The sequence below is a fragment of the Macaca nemestrina genome, chromosome 3, assembly GCF_043159975.1.
Source record: "Macaca nemestrina isolate mMacNem1 chromosome 3, mMacNem.hap1, whole genome shotgun sequence".
Lineage (NCBI taxonomy): Eukaryota > Metazoa > Chordata > Mammalia > Primates > Cercopithecidae > Macaca > Macaca nemestrina.
Genome location: NC_092127.1, coordinates 43595059 through 43612633, shown reverse-complemented (window position 1 = coordinate 43612633; position 17575 = coordinate 43595059). Strand labels below are relative to the sequence as shown.

The 17575-nt window shown below is 41.9% G+C and overlaps 1 long non-coding RNA gene across 2 annotated transcripts in view; it reads left to right on the top strand.

The window, feature by feature from the left end:
• LOC105463426 (uncharacterized) overlaps positions 1-16786 on the top strand; it is a 36075-nt gene extending 19289 nt beyond the window's left edge. Inside the window, exons 3-6 of one of the 2 annotated variants that reach the window (XR_976318.2) lie at positions 8165-8424; positions 9273-9360; positions 12542-12678; positions 16530-16786. This is a non-coding gene — a long non-coding RNA (uncharacterized lncRNA). The remainder of the gene's footprint in view (positions 1-8164; positions 8425-9272; positions 9361-12541; positions 12679-16529) is intronic. The other variant, XR_976317.2, reaches the window with a different exon arrangement.
• The last annotated feature ends 789 nt before the right edge of the window (positions 16787-17575 follow it).

The window sequence follows — 17575 nt, the reverse complement described above, 5'->3', positions numbered from 1 at the left end:
ACGCTCCCATCCCATTGGCAGGCCCTGTAAGTTATCTTCCAAAAAAACCCGAGTCAGTTTTCTCTTATCCCTTCTCACTGCTGCCCCCAGCCTCACCTAAGTCACCTGGACTGGCCTTCAGCTGGCCGATACTGAAATCATTCTAATAGTCCCTCTGGCTTCACTGCTGGCCTGCTCTGATCCATTCTCCATACAAGATGGAATGGTGTCGTGAAAAACCGTATATTAGATCATGTCTGCCTAATCTCATTGTACCCAAAATCACATCCTCAGAACTTCCAACAGCCTGGAAGGCCCTGCTGGGCCTGCCACTGGCTCTGTCTCCAGCCACATCTGTGCCGTGCCCCCATGGCTGAATTTACACAGCATCCAGGACACGCTGCATTCTTTCCTACCTCCCAGTGCTCTCACTGCCCATTTCCTTTGCCTGGAACACTGTTCTGCCTCTTCATCCCACGGCAGCCTCACCCTCCCTTTGCATTTTATCACCGTGTTGGTGAGCCCTTCCTTGACCTCCCTTCTAAAGCAGCCTCTGCTCATGCCTCCACGCTTCCTCACTGGAGCCCCTGTTTAGTTACTTCATAGAATTTATCCCATACCACATTGTATTGATTTGTTTATTGTCTTCCTTTGCTATGACAAGGCACGCTTTGTGAGGGAAAGGACCACATTTTTTTCACTGCTCTGCCTCTTGTGCCTCACCAGCCTGTGACACATTGTAGGTGCTCAACTAAACATGTTTGTGGAATGAAGACAGATGAAGTGGGCCAGCATAGTGGTGGGTCGAGAGGGAGTACTTTGGATGAATTGTGTGTCCCCCAAAAAGATAATGTTGAAGTTCTAACCTCCAATATCTCAGAATGTGAAATATTTGGTAATAGGTAGATGTAGCAAAGTTAAAATGAGGTTACTGGAATGACCCCTAACCCAGTATAACCGGTGTCCCTATAAAAAGGGAAAATTTGAACACAAACACAGATATGTTGGGAGGGAGGATCATGTGCGAAAACACAGGGAGCAGTCCACATGAAGATTAGAGTGATGCGGCCACAAACCAAGCAATGCCTGGGGCTACCAGAGCTGGAAGGGGCAAAGGATTCTTCCCCTGAAGGTTTCAGAGGGAGCATGGTCTTGCCATCACCTTACCTTTCCACTTCTGGCTCACAGGACGGTGAAGCAATAAATTTCTGTTGTTCTAAGCCACCCAGTTTGTGATTGTGGTACTTTGTTACAGCAGCTCTGGGAAATGAATACAGGGAGGGGACCACTTAGGGGGTCTCAGTTCCCAAGGCCTCAACTCCAATATTCTAGATTGTATATGGTCACAAGGGTAACTACAAACTGCACCTGCTGCTGGCCTGGGCTGCTCTTCCACCGAGTCAAGACAGGGTGAGGACATGCGTGAGTGAAACTGTGAGTAGCAGACACTGGGGAATCCCATGGGCTTGCCTGACGAACACTGGGCTGGCCACTGAGAACTCTGAGTGCAGCGTGGTGGTGAATGGTGCCTTTGGAGAGAAATCATTTCTTACCCCGCAAAGAATTGGCTGTTGAGTATATGAGAAGTCAGAATTGTGAAGGAAAACACTCAAAATGGAAAGAGTCATCCATCAAACACCACCCGGTTTCAGAAGCCAAAATCATAAAGGGAAACGCTGGGCAGTACATTATTTCTGAGCAGCTTGGGGGATGTCAGAAGGAATTGTGGAATTCAAGTTTTAAAGATTAGGCAGGGCAAGTTAACCAATGACACAAGGAAAACTGAGGAGGAAAATGACCTGCTTCCATCCTCTGACCTTAATTAGCCATGAGGAGAAAATACTTGAAAAATTTCCACGTGACTCCCACCAACCTGGAACTCCTCGAAGCTCCCTGTGAATAGGGCTATTGGTGTGGAGAATGACAGTCAGTTTAGAAAGTTGATGGACTCATCAAAATTTATGTGATTCGAATCCAAGATAAGAAAATGTCCACAGGCATGCGTCATTCTAATGAGCACAACTGGGAATTATGGACACACGTTTCTATGTAAGAAGCTTAGAATACATCCCAAATTATGAGACATTAGAGGTAGAACCATTAAACCCAAATGATTTCGCTTACCTTTCACTGAGTGTAATCCAATCAATGTACTTCTTCCTGTTCTTTCAGTACCATCTCCAAGTATAACACAAAAGGTTTTCTTGCGGCTTTTGTTCTTGAATTCAATGCTTTCCATTGGTTTCAAGTGAATAATTGAGGCCTTATGGTAAAAACAAAATAGACTTATTTCCAATGTTTTAAATTTAGCTAAAACTGAGAGGCTTTTTGTTTGGCTTCCACTATCGCTCCTTGATTCTATTCCTTTTAGGTTGACTTTTTAAAAATGCCACACACACATACACACACACACACAATTGTAAGTAAGGAGAAACTAAAAGTGAGTTAAACATGATCACATTTACTTTGGCCACTGTGTATATAGTTCTTCATCTTGACTTCATGACTTAAATACTAGAAAAACTATGAAGCAGTTTTACAATCAGGAAGGGAGAAATTGTGTAAAATTGGGGTCAGAGCAATGGCTTCTTCTAATCCTACTCTGTGCAGAATTCAATTGTTAATAAAATGCATCTGGTTCAAAAGCTGAGGGAGGCTAAACAGACCAGTCCATATTCCACCATATTGTCAATCGATTCAAATAATGATGGGACAATTCAAAGAGTGAGTTTTTCAAGTCTTCAAACAGGCACTTTCTTGAAGTTCAGCCAAAGCTTTTTGTATTTTAGCCTTGTATGCTATGCTGTAACATATGGCTATATTAAGGTACAGATTTCATCTCCACCAGCATCAGTGTAGTTGTCATTTTCCTCGTTCTGTCTCTCGATGACCCTGTTATAGTCTCTGTTATTAGGTATTGGAGTCCTTCAATATCATTTTCTCCTGGGCTGTTTATCATTAGGTGGTTTGAAAAAGGTGACTGCCAGTCATAGAGGGAAACATGGGGTAGTCCGTGTTAACATGCATTCAGAACTCTCTTTGACATGTTCCTCATTTTAACACTGAAAAATTTCTTTTCTGTACCAACTTGGATTGTTACCCAGCTGTTCTTCCAATGGAGGGACAATTGTGTTCCAAAAAATGGAACTGACAAAAGGACACGGGTTGATGGTTGTGCTTCTCGGGGAGGGGCTGGACTGCTGGATGCCCTTGATGAGCAGGTTGATCTCATGGGGTAGCTGAGGCATCACGGACAAGCCGGGAGGATGTTACCCAGGTTGGGAGTAGCCATCTGCATCCGTCCTCGGCAGTCCCTGTTGTGACTTACCTGGGAAGCGCCATCAGGATGTGGCTCTGATTTCTGTATCTGCCCGAAAGTTACTGTAATCATGGTACAGCTTGGATGAAAAACCTTCTTGTACCCCAGTTGGCAGACACTAGCTATTTCTTTTGAAAGTCAATAACTTTGCCCCTTCCTGCTCCTTCTCAGGCCCATACCTTCCTTGTTCTTTCAGCTATTTGGGGCATTTAAAAATAAATCCAGCTCTGAGCTGCAGCAGAGCATTGATACCATCTTCTTCTAGGCCCTGGCACACAAACTCAGCACAATTGACTGTTTTGATATTTCTGGGCTGAAACTCTTCTCCTACCCAGATCTAATGTGCATCCTGGTTCTCTAGCATGTCTGCACTCATACCCATCAATTAGTATGGCAGTCTGCCCACTTAAACAAGGTGCGGAGCCAATTTCAACAAGGCAATGTGCCAGTCCAATCCCGGCTCAGATAGGGACTGAAGCAAGTGACACAGCATGTCCATGAAGAGCCTTCCTGGTGGATGGTGCTGCCAAAGTAGGGCCTCGTGTTTCCCTCCAGGGAGCTGTCGCCGTGGAAATCTTTAATCACCATGCATTGTTTTCACTCTATTCTTTCTCCTCTTAGAAGAGAAATTAGTATTACAGGATTTTCTGGATTCAGGATGCTTCTTTTAAAATGAAAACTTCTTTTGTATAAGCAAAAGATACAAATGGGGCATTGCAAAGCACAGAAAGGCACAATAAGAAGCATAGACCGTCTTTCTTCCCTAGAACCATGCACTGCCTTGAGAGCCAGAAAAGCATCACTGCAGACAGACAGCAAATTGCTCTTTGTGTACTGGTGAGGACCTGGAAAAGGTGGCTCTGATAGTTGTAGAGAGGCAAGAAGCACTATTGCAAAACTACCAGAGTTGCCCTTTTCCAAGAAGATTCCCCCTCTAGCTCCGGGATAAAGACCGCAAATCAGTTAAGAGGCTAAAGAAGGAATGGGAAGGTTATAGGAATGGGATAGGGATAGGCAAAGCTAACCTCCTATGAGTTTAAATAATTTATTAATGAAAAGAAGCTGTGAACCTTTGCTCTGACGCCCTCTGCCCCTCCCCCCAAAGAAAGTCATAAAAAAGCCTACCCTTCTAAGAACTACCCTCAAGGTAGAACGAACTTTTTCAATAGTAAGGCAAGTTTAGGTAAGCACCATGGAGCCAGGAATAGTCAGACAAGGGCAATCATAGTATTAACAATAGTGGGTTTTTTACATGGTTTGTTTTATATCATTTTTATTTAACTATGTTTTCCCAGTTTTCTTCCTGAAACAAGGTATGATTGCTTTTTTCATAAGAAAAAAAATACAAAGAAAGAAAAACTTCATTTTGGAAAAATAAGATAGCAAGTTATGAAAATGAAGCCAACTACAGCCAAAGGAATTTGGGAGTCTTGAACAAAGTTCGCTGGGCATTTTGGGGCAAGGAAAGGCATTAAAATAAAAAGAAAGGCTGGCGAGAAGGAAGAATCACTGATGAAATGCAAGAAGACTTCCTAGAGCCTGCTCATTCTGTCGTGAACTAGAGATGATGAAGCTTTCATTTACAGAGATGAATGAACATTGCAGACTTGTTGCAGTTGACCTTGCTAAGTTAAACTCAATTTGGTTTTCAGTTACATTCAGTAAGCATTAGCAAATTTTGTGCATTAAGGCTTGTCACAGTCATGGCTGTAGGTGCTGTGGAAGGACCAGGCCCCTAATGCCCCAGGTGTGCTATGCTCTGAAGTCCAGAATCAGTGGTGCACTGGAGCCTGTGTGGACAGGCTGACCACAGCCAACTGTTACATGTTTAGGAATTTGGCCTGTGATTGTTAAACACAGGCATTATTGAACATTAAATTATATAAACTGGCAGCGAAATAAATTATATCAAAAACAAAAGCAATATATCCTCAAAACTCATCACTTCCAAATTATTTTACTATAATCTATGTTCCTAAAGTGATTTACATCTATTGCATTTGTACAGTGAAAGTATTACAGAAAGATGTGCTACTGCCTTCTCTGGAAAACTTGCTGATTTTCGTGGTGTGAGCTTTCCCACCGTGGTTAATTTCAAGCTGCCAACGTGATGTGATTAAACTTAGGACAGATTACAGCTTCTACCTATTTATTTTTTCCAGAGAGCTGGTTGTTAAACATTTCGCAGCACACCACTGTCTGAAATCCACAAAAGCCAAGCTTTTACATTCTTTAATAAAGTGGACAGAATCCTTCACACCCCCTTCAATATTACTTTGCTGCATTTTCCCAAGGCTGAGCACTGCCTTGAAATTCCAGAGTCTCAGAAAGATTGTGAAGACTGTGGGAAAGGCCCTTTCTGTCCTCCTGTGTCTCCCGAGGACTCAGGCACAAGCTGAAGCTGGAGTGGGCTGTAGCGTGGGGGGATGACGCCAACGCTGTGCTAGGAACGCCCTTCCTCTGAGCCGAGCCACAGCACATGTCTGTTTCTTCTCTTAGAACCAGTTCTTCCCAGGAGGTTCCTCAATCCCTCTTGTTCATGTTCTGCCACCACCAACCCTGAAGTCCTGCTTAGCCTCAAAGCTCCTGAGAGTAGAGGGAAATGAAGGTCTGGGCTACAGAGATACGAAGGAACAGGACAGGACAGGTGCAGGGCTCATGCCTGTAATCCCCACACTTTGGGAAGCCAAGGTGGGAGGATTGCTTGAGCCCAGGAGTTGGAGACCAACCTGCTTAACAGAGTAAGAACCCTGTCTCTAGCCAAAAAATTAAAATTAGCCAGGCGTGGTGGCGCACACCTGTAGTCCCAGCTACTCAGGAAGCTGAGGCAGGAGGATTGCTTGAGCCTAGGGGATCAAGGGACCCTGTCTCAACAACAACAACAACAACAAACAGGACAGATTTGAGCAAGAAAGAGGAAGAGATTACACTTTGTATCTCATTAATTACAGGTGATGAAAGAGAAGATCATTCAGATGAACATGCTTTGATCCCACTGGGTTCAGTACTAGGAACTGTCGGGATTACAAAAGAAGAATAAATTCTGGCAGGAACTCATAACTGAGGAGAGTTTAACATTTCAGCTTGCAACCCTATAAAAAAAGGGGTGACAGTGATCAAACTAGGAAGGTGGTTACATTGATTTGAAATGCTTCTCAAAAACGGAAGCCAAGCATGGTGGGGCATGGCTGTAGTCCCAGCTACTCAGGAGTCTGAGGTGGGAGGATCAAAGCATCGAGGCTGCGGTGCACCATGATCGTGCCTGTGAATGGCCACTGTACTCCAGCCTAGACAACATAGCAAGAATCCATCTCTTAAAAAAAAAAAAAAAAAAAAAAGGGAATTAAAATAGTCAAAAAAAGTTAGTACTATAGGGAGGCTTTAAAACTCCATTAGATTTGATGATGTTTCTTTTATTCATCTTACTTGACCCTATAAGGCATCGCACAGCACTGAGCATTGTCTTCTCTTTGAAATACTCTCCTCATTCAGCTTCTGTATCCAGTCAGGCAGAGAGAGAGACGGGGAGGGAGTTATTTTAAGGAATGGGCTTCACAGGATTGTGGGGGCTGGCGAATCTGAAATCTGTAAGACAGGCCAGCAGGCTGGAAACTCAGGCAGGGTTTCTATGTTGCTGTCTTGAGACAGAATTCCTTCTACTTCTGGAAATCTTGGTTTTCGCTCTGAGGGCCTTCAACTAATCGAATGAAACCCACCTCCCTTATCAAGGGTAATCTCACTTACAGTCAACTAATTGTAACTTAATCACGTCTACAAAATACCTTTGTAGCAACATCTAGACTAGTTGTTTTAGGCACCAGAACCTGGCCAAGTTGACACACAATTATCCACCACATTTTCTAAGCAGGGCCTCCTTCCTGGCTGTTCCAATCCTTCCCCTTTGCCCCTTTCCAGCCTTTTCTATTGCACACCTTCTAAATGTTGGTATTCGCCAGCATACGTCTCAGTTTGGAGGTTTTTTCAGAGTTAAAAGAAGTTTTATAAATATGTGAATGGAGATGGAATTGTCAAAATCACCTAATACACCTAAGTAAATTGAGAAGACATAATTTTATTAAGACATAATTTTATTTGTTCTGGGGCAGCATAAGAATAGTAACATTTTCATCAGGATAGAAAATTAAGGTAAGGGGGAATCAAAGCCACTGTCTGGGCCTTCAACTCTTTAGGCATGACATATTTAGATTCTCCAAATTTTCATCGTCAGCACTTTCTCTTCCCACTCAAAATTATTTCTTTAGGAATCTCATCTGTTCCAGGCCTCTGATGACACCAACACACCAATGCCTACAAAATGATGTCCCAAAGAGCACTAGGTTCCATGTTCAAATAAGATAGAGAAGTGCCAGTGATACACCTCTCGTTCTCAGGGGTTTGCAGGATACACTACCAAACTAAAGGCTTTGCGAAGTCCTGCAGTAACAGTAGTCTGCAGAATAGCTTTTGGGAATCATTGTCCTAAATCTATATTCTGAGCCCACGCACCTCTCTTAAATTTCAGAATGGTGTTTCCAACTGTGTACTGTATATTACATTTAGATGTCCCATGGCAATTAAAATTTAACATGATCAAAACTGGCATCATTTTGCCCGACTCCAAGCTTCTCCTTGTACGTTCCTTTTCTCCTGTAATCCTTATCTTTTTCCCTAGTTGGTACTTTAGTTGTCCAAGAAAAAGACCTGGGTGATTTTTGAAACATCCTTTAAAAATCGTGGCAATGGATTAGACTTTGTCCAAGATGACCTCAGTTGACATAGACTCTTTCTCTCCCCTCATGACTCCACATTTACCACTTTACTTGCCTAGATTCAATGAATCTACCTTTTTTTTTTTTTTTTTTTTAGGCGGAGTCTCGCTCTTTCACCCAGGCTACAGTGTAGTGGCGTGATCTCGGCTCACTGCAAGCTAACGAGTCTACCTTTTCAGAATATGTCTGATCTGCTCCCCGTCCCTGTGCACGCTGCCTGCCTCAGTCCTGCCCCACCATTTGTCCCTTATCTGCAACAAGAACCTCCCCACTGCTTGTATTGCCTCCAGCGACCTCCTTGCCTCCAGATGGATAGTCCTGAAACACTAAATGATATTACTCTCATGCTTAACACCAGTAAGTTGTTTACAGACAAAATCACCACTCTTATTTTGGAAGGTATTCTACGTTTAATTTACGATTAGGAGCTAAAGTTTTCTCAGTTCCTCCTGAGTGGTTTAAAGAAAAAGTCCTCTACCTCCCTTTGGAGATACAAATGGCTCCCTTTTGGAGTTGAAAATGCATTGAAACAATTAAAGTGAGGTTTGGGGAACATAAATGTAGGGGGCATTTGTCGATGTTTAATTTTTTATTGGTCATTTATTTCTGATCACAAAAGATATTGAGAAGTGACTGTTTTGAGTCTCACTAGAACAAATAGTCTGAATCAGGCTTTTAATTAAATTAAGAAAATGGAATATTTAACACAATAACTATAGTGAATTTCCCTATGTATCAGGAAATTGGGAACAATTCTGGCAGCTCTTTAAAAAAATAGATGTTTTAAAAATTTCTAGTAATATACGATGTTGTGATCTGGGGGAAAAAACAGGTTTCAGAACAATATTTAAAATAGTCTATCAACTTAAAACTTTCACCTTTACACCCTCAAGTGGTGGAACTAATATATTTTTCTGAACAAGGAAACAAAAATCCTGGAAGAATATATCCTAAACTACTAGTGGGGTTTATCACTAAGGAAGGTGAATTATCATTTTCATATTATTCTACCTGCTTAATTGTGTTTTCTAACGTGTCTAAAATGAGTATGAATTATTTCTGTAATAAGGAAAAAATTTTAAATTGTTTTAAAAATCCTTTAAAAATCTTAACAGCCCATTAGACTAACCACTCTTAGTCTACTTTTTCCAAGATGACCTCAATTTACCTCTTTTCCATCTCCCTCGGTTTTGTTTTTCTTCCAGAAAGACAGCATGTCAATTTGACATAGTCAACAGCGTACTTTCAGTACCACCCGTGTGGTCTGGGATTTAACATGTTTTCCAGGAGAAGGTAGTATTGATGATAGCCCTTCTAAGAAAACTCTGGCTTCTCTGTTTCAGAGTTTAATAGTAAACATTGAGAACTGGTTTGATTTCAAAATATATAAAGGATGCATACTGAGATACATACAAAAGTAATTTCAAAACCTTGCATTTAAGCTCAGCTTATTGTTTATTTGTTTGTATACTGAGCCATTATAATATCATAGGTGTTTTATCAACTTGGTATGGATTTTTTCTCTTTTTTAAAATAAGTGATTTTGTTATGGTTGGAATGCTTAATAACTAACTTTCCCATTGTTTTCAAATAGATTTCAAGTTGAAGTACCTAACAATTTTCTTTATCTTACTTGGGGCCGTTGGGTGACATATGTTTACTTATTGGCTTTCATGCTTTTGTTTAAAAAGCATTCCCTTTCAATATGTAGGAAAAAAATAATATTGAATATATTGTACATGGCTTTAAAAATTCTATCTTCACTTCAATAATTACTTTCAAAACCAATTAAGTTCCTGTAATACTGATTCTAATATCTGAGAAAAAAGCACACATATTTAATTCAATTAGGTTGAATATCTTCTTGTTTTATTATTGTTTAATAACTAACAAATTTTAAAATGAATACTTTAAAAGGTTTTGAAATCAGTCATACCATCTTTTCTAAAGAATCACAATGCAGAACTCTTTTACTTGTCCACATGATATAACACATTCCCATTTAATATAGCTCTCTGGTATCTGATAACTTAGCATCCTAAAATTTCAATAAATACGTCGGTTAAAAAAAAACACACACAACATAGAGAAATGGGGATGAACTTTCTTTCATAGGAGCAGTGCTGTCCCACAGAATGTTCTGTGGTGACGGAAATGTTCTACATCTTTGCTGCCCAGTACTGCAGCCACTAGCCACATACGGCTATGGGGCATTTATGATGTGGCCAGCGTGACTGAGGAGCTGAATTTTTAGTTTTATTTGACTTTAATTCAAATTTAAATAGTTACACGTGGTTGGTAGCTACCCTATTGGAAGGCCCAGCTCCAGAGTTAAGATGGTTGAATTATATTCAGATAAAACTGTTCATGGATACTTGCCACTTAGTAATGTTCCTTTTGCCTTAATAAAATCAATGTTGGGACTTGCCTAATTTCCCAAAAAGAATAAATCAACTATTTTCATTACCTCTTTACTTTCAGTTCTTCCCTGGCATGTGGTAGGAAATGAGAGCTCCAGCTATTTCCCCTGAGAATATTGTTGGCATTTCATGCTATCCCTGAAATTGTCTCGTTTGAGCCCTAGGGGCTCTCCTTATGAGTCCCAAACAGATTAAAAAATGAAGTCCTTTACTTTCTCCTTATACGAGAACGATGAGCAATAATATACCTTTTATTTTTACATGGCTAAAGAGAGTTTACTAGTAATCTATTAACAATTATTAGGGCTTACTTTGGGGGATCTGAGGGTGACAATTATATTCTTGTCCCCACCTGTATTAGTCAGGGTCCCAACAGAAAACAGAAGGCACCCTTAAACTTGTAATTAAGGAGAGTTTTTAAATGACTCTTCACAAAGTGTAGGCTGTGTTAATGGAAACCTGCAAGGGGCGATGCAGTACTCCAGGGTTTGCAACACAGGTGAGCCATCTCACTACTTCTAGAACTGACAGGACAAGCCAAAGAGGCGGTTTCTGTAGGCCATTAGAGAGTTGGTGGTTCACACCTGTAATCCCAACACTTTGGGAGGCCGAGGCGGGCGGATCACCTGAGTCAGGAGTTTGAGACCAGCCTGGCCAACATGGTGAAACCCTGTCTCTACTAAAAATAGAAAAATTAGCCGGGCATGAGGGCAGACGCCTGTAATCCCAGCTACTCGGGAGGCTGAGGCAGGAGAATTGCTTGAACCCGGGAGGCAGAGGTTGCAGTGAGCCGAGATCATGCCATTTCACTCCAGCCTGGGAAACAAGCATGAGACTTCATCTCAAAAAAAAAAAAAAAGAGAGAGAGAGAGAGTTGTTGTGAAAGATTGCTTGATAGGAGCCATGGTCTTTGTTAAATAGACACAGCCAACTCTGACAACCATCCTCCAATCTCCTTTTAGTGCATCCCATTGGCTAACTCAACTGGAAGCCAGAAAACAGGGGAGCCTATAGGTATAGTCTGTTAAGGCAGCCTTCTAGATCACAGGCAGGGTAGATAAACATGAGTGTGACACCTCATGAGGCAACAGAAATTATCTAATCACCCCCTCCCAAGTTTGGAACCAATTGAGAAAGACACATCTTATTCTAAATCAACCAAGAAAGACCTGAAATGAGTTTTTTAAATATCCACTTTATTACTCATGAAGATAGGTTGAATGACAAGATTCAGATGTGTGTATTGGATCCAACTTATTCATCTTTCCAGATTCACTTGGCCACACCTGCTCTCAGTAGACAGCACCATTGTCTCCCCAAGGCTACTGTCACCTAAGTTAATCAACACCCATTGTTAACACCATTACACATCTTAACCTCCCCCAGGGTAAGGGCTGGCTCTAGCTTGACTCAACATGCCTACCACTGCAAGAGCTACAGGAGCTTTGCCACCAGGCATGGAGGCTCTGGATCCTCCCACCTACTTCTGAACTCAGAGGAAGGGCCATGAAGTGGATCATGGAATGTGGCTTCCCAGCAGCTTCCTGGGAGGAAGGGGAGCTAAGTGACAGCCCAGAAGTGTAGGAGAATTACCACCTCATATAAAAATTGTCTTTCCCTCATACAGGGAAAGACAAGAGATAACATAGGGGTGAAAAACTATCAGATAAACTCTTCTTTCCTCTTCCTCCAAGTAGAATCTCCTGAGATGGTTTTTCCAAACATTCTATTTGGAGACTGTAATGTTTAAATCACTGGGTATGTTTTCTTGTGAAACTCTGGCCAGGTCAATAATTCACCACCTTGAATTTACTATCCCTCTTTCTCTGCCTGTGGACTGTATATAGTAGATTAAAGATGGCTGCAGATTCTTTGCTATTTCTTCCACTGATAAGTAGAGTCTAATTCCCTCTCTCCTTAAATCTACATCAACCTTAGAGACTTGCTTGACTTTTAGAATGCAGCGGAAGTAATATTATTGGATTTAAGAGGCTAAGTCAAAAGAAGCTTTGCAACTTCTGCCTGATTCCCTTTGGAATACTTTTTTTTTTCAGACCTATCTCTGGGTACTGAATCACCATGCTAACAGAAGCCCAAGCCACATGGAATATTCACACGTCAAATAGCCCCAGCTGAATTCCCAGCCATGAGCGAGCATCAGCTACCAGCCTTCCTAGACCAGGAGCCACAGGTGAGTGAAGAAGCCACCTTGATAGTGATCCTCTAACTTGGCCACCATAACTGATGGCAAATGGAACAGAGAGATTAACCACCCAGCCAAGCCCTTCCTGGATTCCTGACTCATAAAATCAAGGCCAAGAGAAAATGGTTGTGTTAAACGTAGTTTGTTACATAGCAATAGAAAACTGGAACTCTCCTCAATGGGCTGTTCTTAGTGTTTCATAACAGTCTATAGAGATTCTTCTCGTAAGATCAAACAACTGGCTGCATTTTCCTATGAAGCTATGGCCGGCTCACTAATGGACCACCCTGTATTTGCTGTCCCTCCTTCCCTGCCTCACTTCCCCTTTTCCTTGACTCAGGCTAGCCTAGGATTATACTACCAAAAAATAAAGCATTAGCCACCAAGCTTAGCAAACTTTCTTGTTTACTAAGAAATTTAATACAAGAAGTATCCTAGAAACAAGGACCTTGGAGTGGGACTTTGAATTTGATGCCAATCTCTTTGAAAACAATCAGATAACTGGGACAGCAATAGCCTCTAGAAGTAGATGCAGAGTTGCTAATTCTTTCACCTGTGGTTAACTGGGATGAAGTACAGGTGGAGAGCAAGCCTGGAAAATAATGGCGCTACCGCCTTTGGTCAGTAAAGGGGTGGCAATTGCAGTGTAGATGAGGCTGCTTTTGGGGCATTTGAGGCTTTGCTAAAATAAAATGATACACTCAGGGCATCTTATTATCAACTTAAGTCATGCTCTGAAAGCCAGAGGCTCTGTTTAAATGAGGCACTCATCTCCTGCAGCTGCACTTAAAATTGGTTTAGGATGTGATTACAAGGGTGGCAGAGTTTTATATATATATATATGTATACACACACACATATATACACACACACATATACACACACACACATATACACACACACACACATAAACACACACACAAACTAAATGTGCAGTCTCAATAGGGACTTGATATTAAAGTCAGGGTCTTGATAGGGAAGAGTGGAAAATTGAGACCTGGAATGGGGATATTTGTAGACAAGCCTGGATCTTTCTGACTGGCAAAAGAGACTGTTTCCCCTTGGTAGTGGTCAAGAATCACCCCTTGCCTAGAAAGCATGCAATGATCATGCTTATGAAGCAGGTGCCCCCAAAATCACGCTGATTCTCAAGTTTTCCTCAGCACCCACACTAACCTCCTCTCACTGCCTCCAGGCAAATTTTCTTCCTGCTGGGGAATACATAGCCTCCATGCCAAAGGAAATCTTGACCTTGATGAAATGTGCTGGCAGAAACTGTGGGAACACCCGTGGCAGTAGATTTTGAGGGCATTAAACTGTAGGAGGCACATGGGCTGGATCGGTGAGAATGGATTGACATGAGCCACTCCACTGTGACGGAGGATTTGGTGTTCTGATGAAGACACCTGGAGCTGGTCCTTACATGCTGCTGCAATGATGCCCTCAGGTCTAATCACCACAATGGCCTAAAGTGAATGAATTAGAGATACGAGAACTTCCTTGACATAGTTTTGAGAAAGGAGGCAGAAGTCTCAAGGAGGTAGGCGTGTGAGAATAGATTCGCTTTGTAAGACCTACCACCTGACTATGTTTCCCATAAGGCTGCCTTCATGAGGCGATAAACAATGCCATGGGGAAATGGGGATCGAGTAAGTGATGGGACAGCAGCATCTTTGAGAAACCCAGTGGTGGCTGTTGTCTGTAAGTCAGGTTCACAGTAGGAGATGCTGCTTTGGAATTGGGCCCCCTTTTATTCATGGTGGTAAAAGGAATGTGGATGATCAAAGACCAGGTGGCAGCCACTAACCATCAAGGAAAAGATAGATCTAATAAGCCTTGTGAGCAGTAAGGCCCCAGTTGAGCGAGGGTGCCTACTTTCAAGGATGCATTGCAATGGAAAACTGACTGGGGAGGGGTGGGGATGCTTGATTTGGATAACTTAACATCAAGAGCTGTTGAGTAGAAAGCTATCATTGCCTTCCACAATAGAAAACTGCACTCCATCATTGAGTTTCCAGATCTAAGTCAGTTAACAGACTTAGAGTTCATTGATTGAAGGAGATTCTGGATCCCCTAGAGGAAGGACCCTGTAATGCCACTGCAAGTGTATACAGTAAATAGTCCTCTGATCCTTCCCTAGAGAGAACCAAAGCAATTTGCCAGGGTAACTGGACACTAGAGAAAGAGTAAAACTTAGACTTTTCAAGGACTATTAGCTACAGTGTATGAGATGATACTGATATAAGAAGACCTGAAACACCATCATATTAGAACAGAGCCTTGATTAGAAGAGAGGATTATGGAGACCAAGTCTGTCTACTAAAGGGTTAAGTTGTTTTGGACACCCACTTTGCAATTATTTCTCTAGTTCCCAAAAGTATGGTGGAGAAGATATACTTAGCTTCTGGCTGCACCCTCAAATCAATTGCCTGTCCTGTGGAGTAAGAGTCATTGTGGTAGGAAGGGCTAAGTGTAGGGTCTCTCAACCTCAGCCCTATTGACATTTTGAACCAGACAGTTATCTGCTGTGGGGTCATTCTGGGCATTGTAGGATGTTCAATAGTATCCCTGGCTACCCACTATATGCCAATAACAACTTTTGTTATGATAACTAAAAATGTTTCTATACATTGCCCAATGTCCCTAAGAGGGCAAAGTCACCCCTGATTAAAAACCACGGGTCATATGTAAGCCCCTGAAATGGCCTCATTTCTTGTCAATTACAGGAGTAATACCACAATCCTTAAAGAATTACGGAGATTAACACCATCACCAAAGACAAAGGGATTCTTTCCCCTAATATTCTCTTGATTCAATTCTCTGGCCTCTGTAAAAATCAGATGGACCCTGGAGGATGATGTTGATATAACCTGAAAATAGACCTAATCAAAGCTGCAGTGCCAGATGAGATATCTTTACTATGGCTACCAACCCTCTAACACTGGAGATATAGCTGTCAATATGGCAAGGAGTTTCTTTTCAAGAGCTATTAGCAAAAGAAGCAGCTTGCGTTTATGTGGCTGTCAAGAACTATATAAGGTCTGAGGTTTCACCCTATTTATAAGCTAACAAGTAGCCCTCCCACAGTTTCATGGATGTTTGCAGAAGACATAATAAGATCTTCGGTTAGACAAAAAGAGCTTTATCAATCACAGAAAAAGCAGTAACCAGAGCTTCATGTTCATTTGTATTTGTTCCTTGTATCCCCTAAATCCCACAGAGGGGAGAGAGGGTGATGACTTAGGTGGGCCAATAGGATGCCTACTCACCTAGTGTGTGGCATTTACAACAGAGGGATTCTGGTTAGGGAATTTACTGCTTTTACTATAACACTTTTCATTGCCTGGGAGTTTAAGCAACTCATTTTTCACGGTTGCTCAATGCAGACACAATCCTGAGAAATCACCTGGGTAAAGAGTGTTCAGAACCTTGCATTCTTGGCACATCCAGCAACAATGCACAGGAACACTCAGGGCTCATGAAGGGTTCCCACTTTTAGCAGTGGTGCTATGGACTGAATATTTGTGTTTCCCCCAAAATTCATGTGTTGAAGTTGAAATCTTCAATGTGATCGTATTTGGGAGTGGGGTCTTTAGGAGGTAATTAGGTCATGGGGGTGGAGCCCCTATGAATGTGATTAATGCTATTAAAAGAAGAGACACTAGAGCTAACCTCTCTGTCCATTATGTGAGGAGACAGCAAGAAGGTGTCCATCTGCAAACTGGGAAGAAGGCCCTCACCAATAACTGAATCTGTGGTCTTGGACTTCCCAGCCTCACCTTCACCGTCTTGCCTTGGTGCTATGTCAGCTCTTGTCTCTGTCATCATATACTTCACAGGAACCATGGCAACTTTGACATTACATAGAACTTCATGCTGGCCCACAGCATCGAGAAGATCATGCTAATTGGATGTGATTGATAGGAGATTTCAAGAACCCTATATCTGGCAAGTCACATGCATGGGAGATTAATTTCACAGAAGTTCAGGATCTTCTACGTTGGGGAAGATTTTAGGAGTCAAGTCACCTGCCAACTTGCCTAAAGCACATCAAACAACCCTTATAAAATAAAGCAAAAATGGTTACCCTTTGCATTTCTTATCACCAAGAAAGAGGCATGGTACATTTTGGCCTTCTTTGGATTTTAGAGGCAGCTGATATTTCACTTGAGAATATTTCTGTATGGTGAGCTCAGTGTGATCAGATTTATAAGTCATAAAGTTGGGCAGAAACATTATTTGATGGAAATGGTATATTCAGGACTTGGCTCAAGTTAATCCAGAAGATACCACAATTTATTTATACAGGTGACTCAAATCTCATGTCACCTACCTCTTTTGCATCAATGGCTCTACCTAAATTCACATTTATGGCCTCATGGGGCGAGGACTACAACCAGTTGATAGAAGAAGAAAGGATTTGGGCTTTGTTCAGAGTCTGGCCCTTGTGGTCTGGTTATTCATTGTTCTCAAGTGTGATTTCATGGGGCCCTGCGTGCAGTGTGGTGTCCTTCCCCAGGCGGTGAGTATAGATATATGTGACTAATGAAATGCTGTCAGTTTTATCTGTCCAGCGTTGGGTGTTGTATTTGGCCACTCCCTACACCTAAAGGGGGAATTCCTCTCTCTTCAACAGGGTAAAAAAAAAGTCAATTAAAACAGTAGGATCAGCTTCTTACACTCTTCAAACCTAGGTTTTCCTGGGTAGGTTCTTGGTTCCAGGAAAGGGAGGTCTTGATTCAGACAAAACAGCGAAAGTTCCACTAACCTGGAAGCTTCAACTACCTCTTGGCCACTTTGAGTTTCTCATACTAGTAGAGCAGCAGGCAAAAAAAAAAAAAAAAAAAAGAAGAAGAAGGTAGGGGGGAAGAGGGCATGCAGAGGG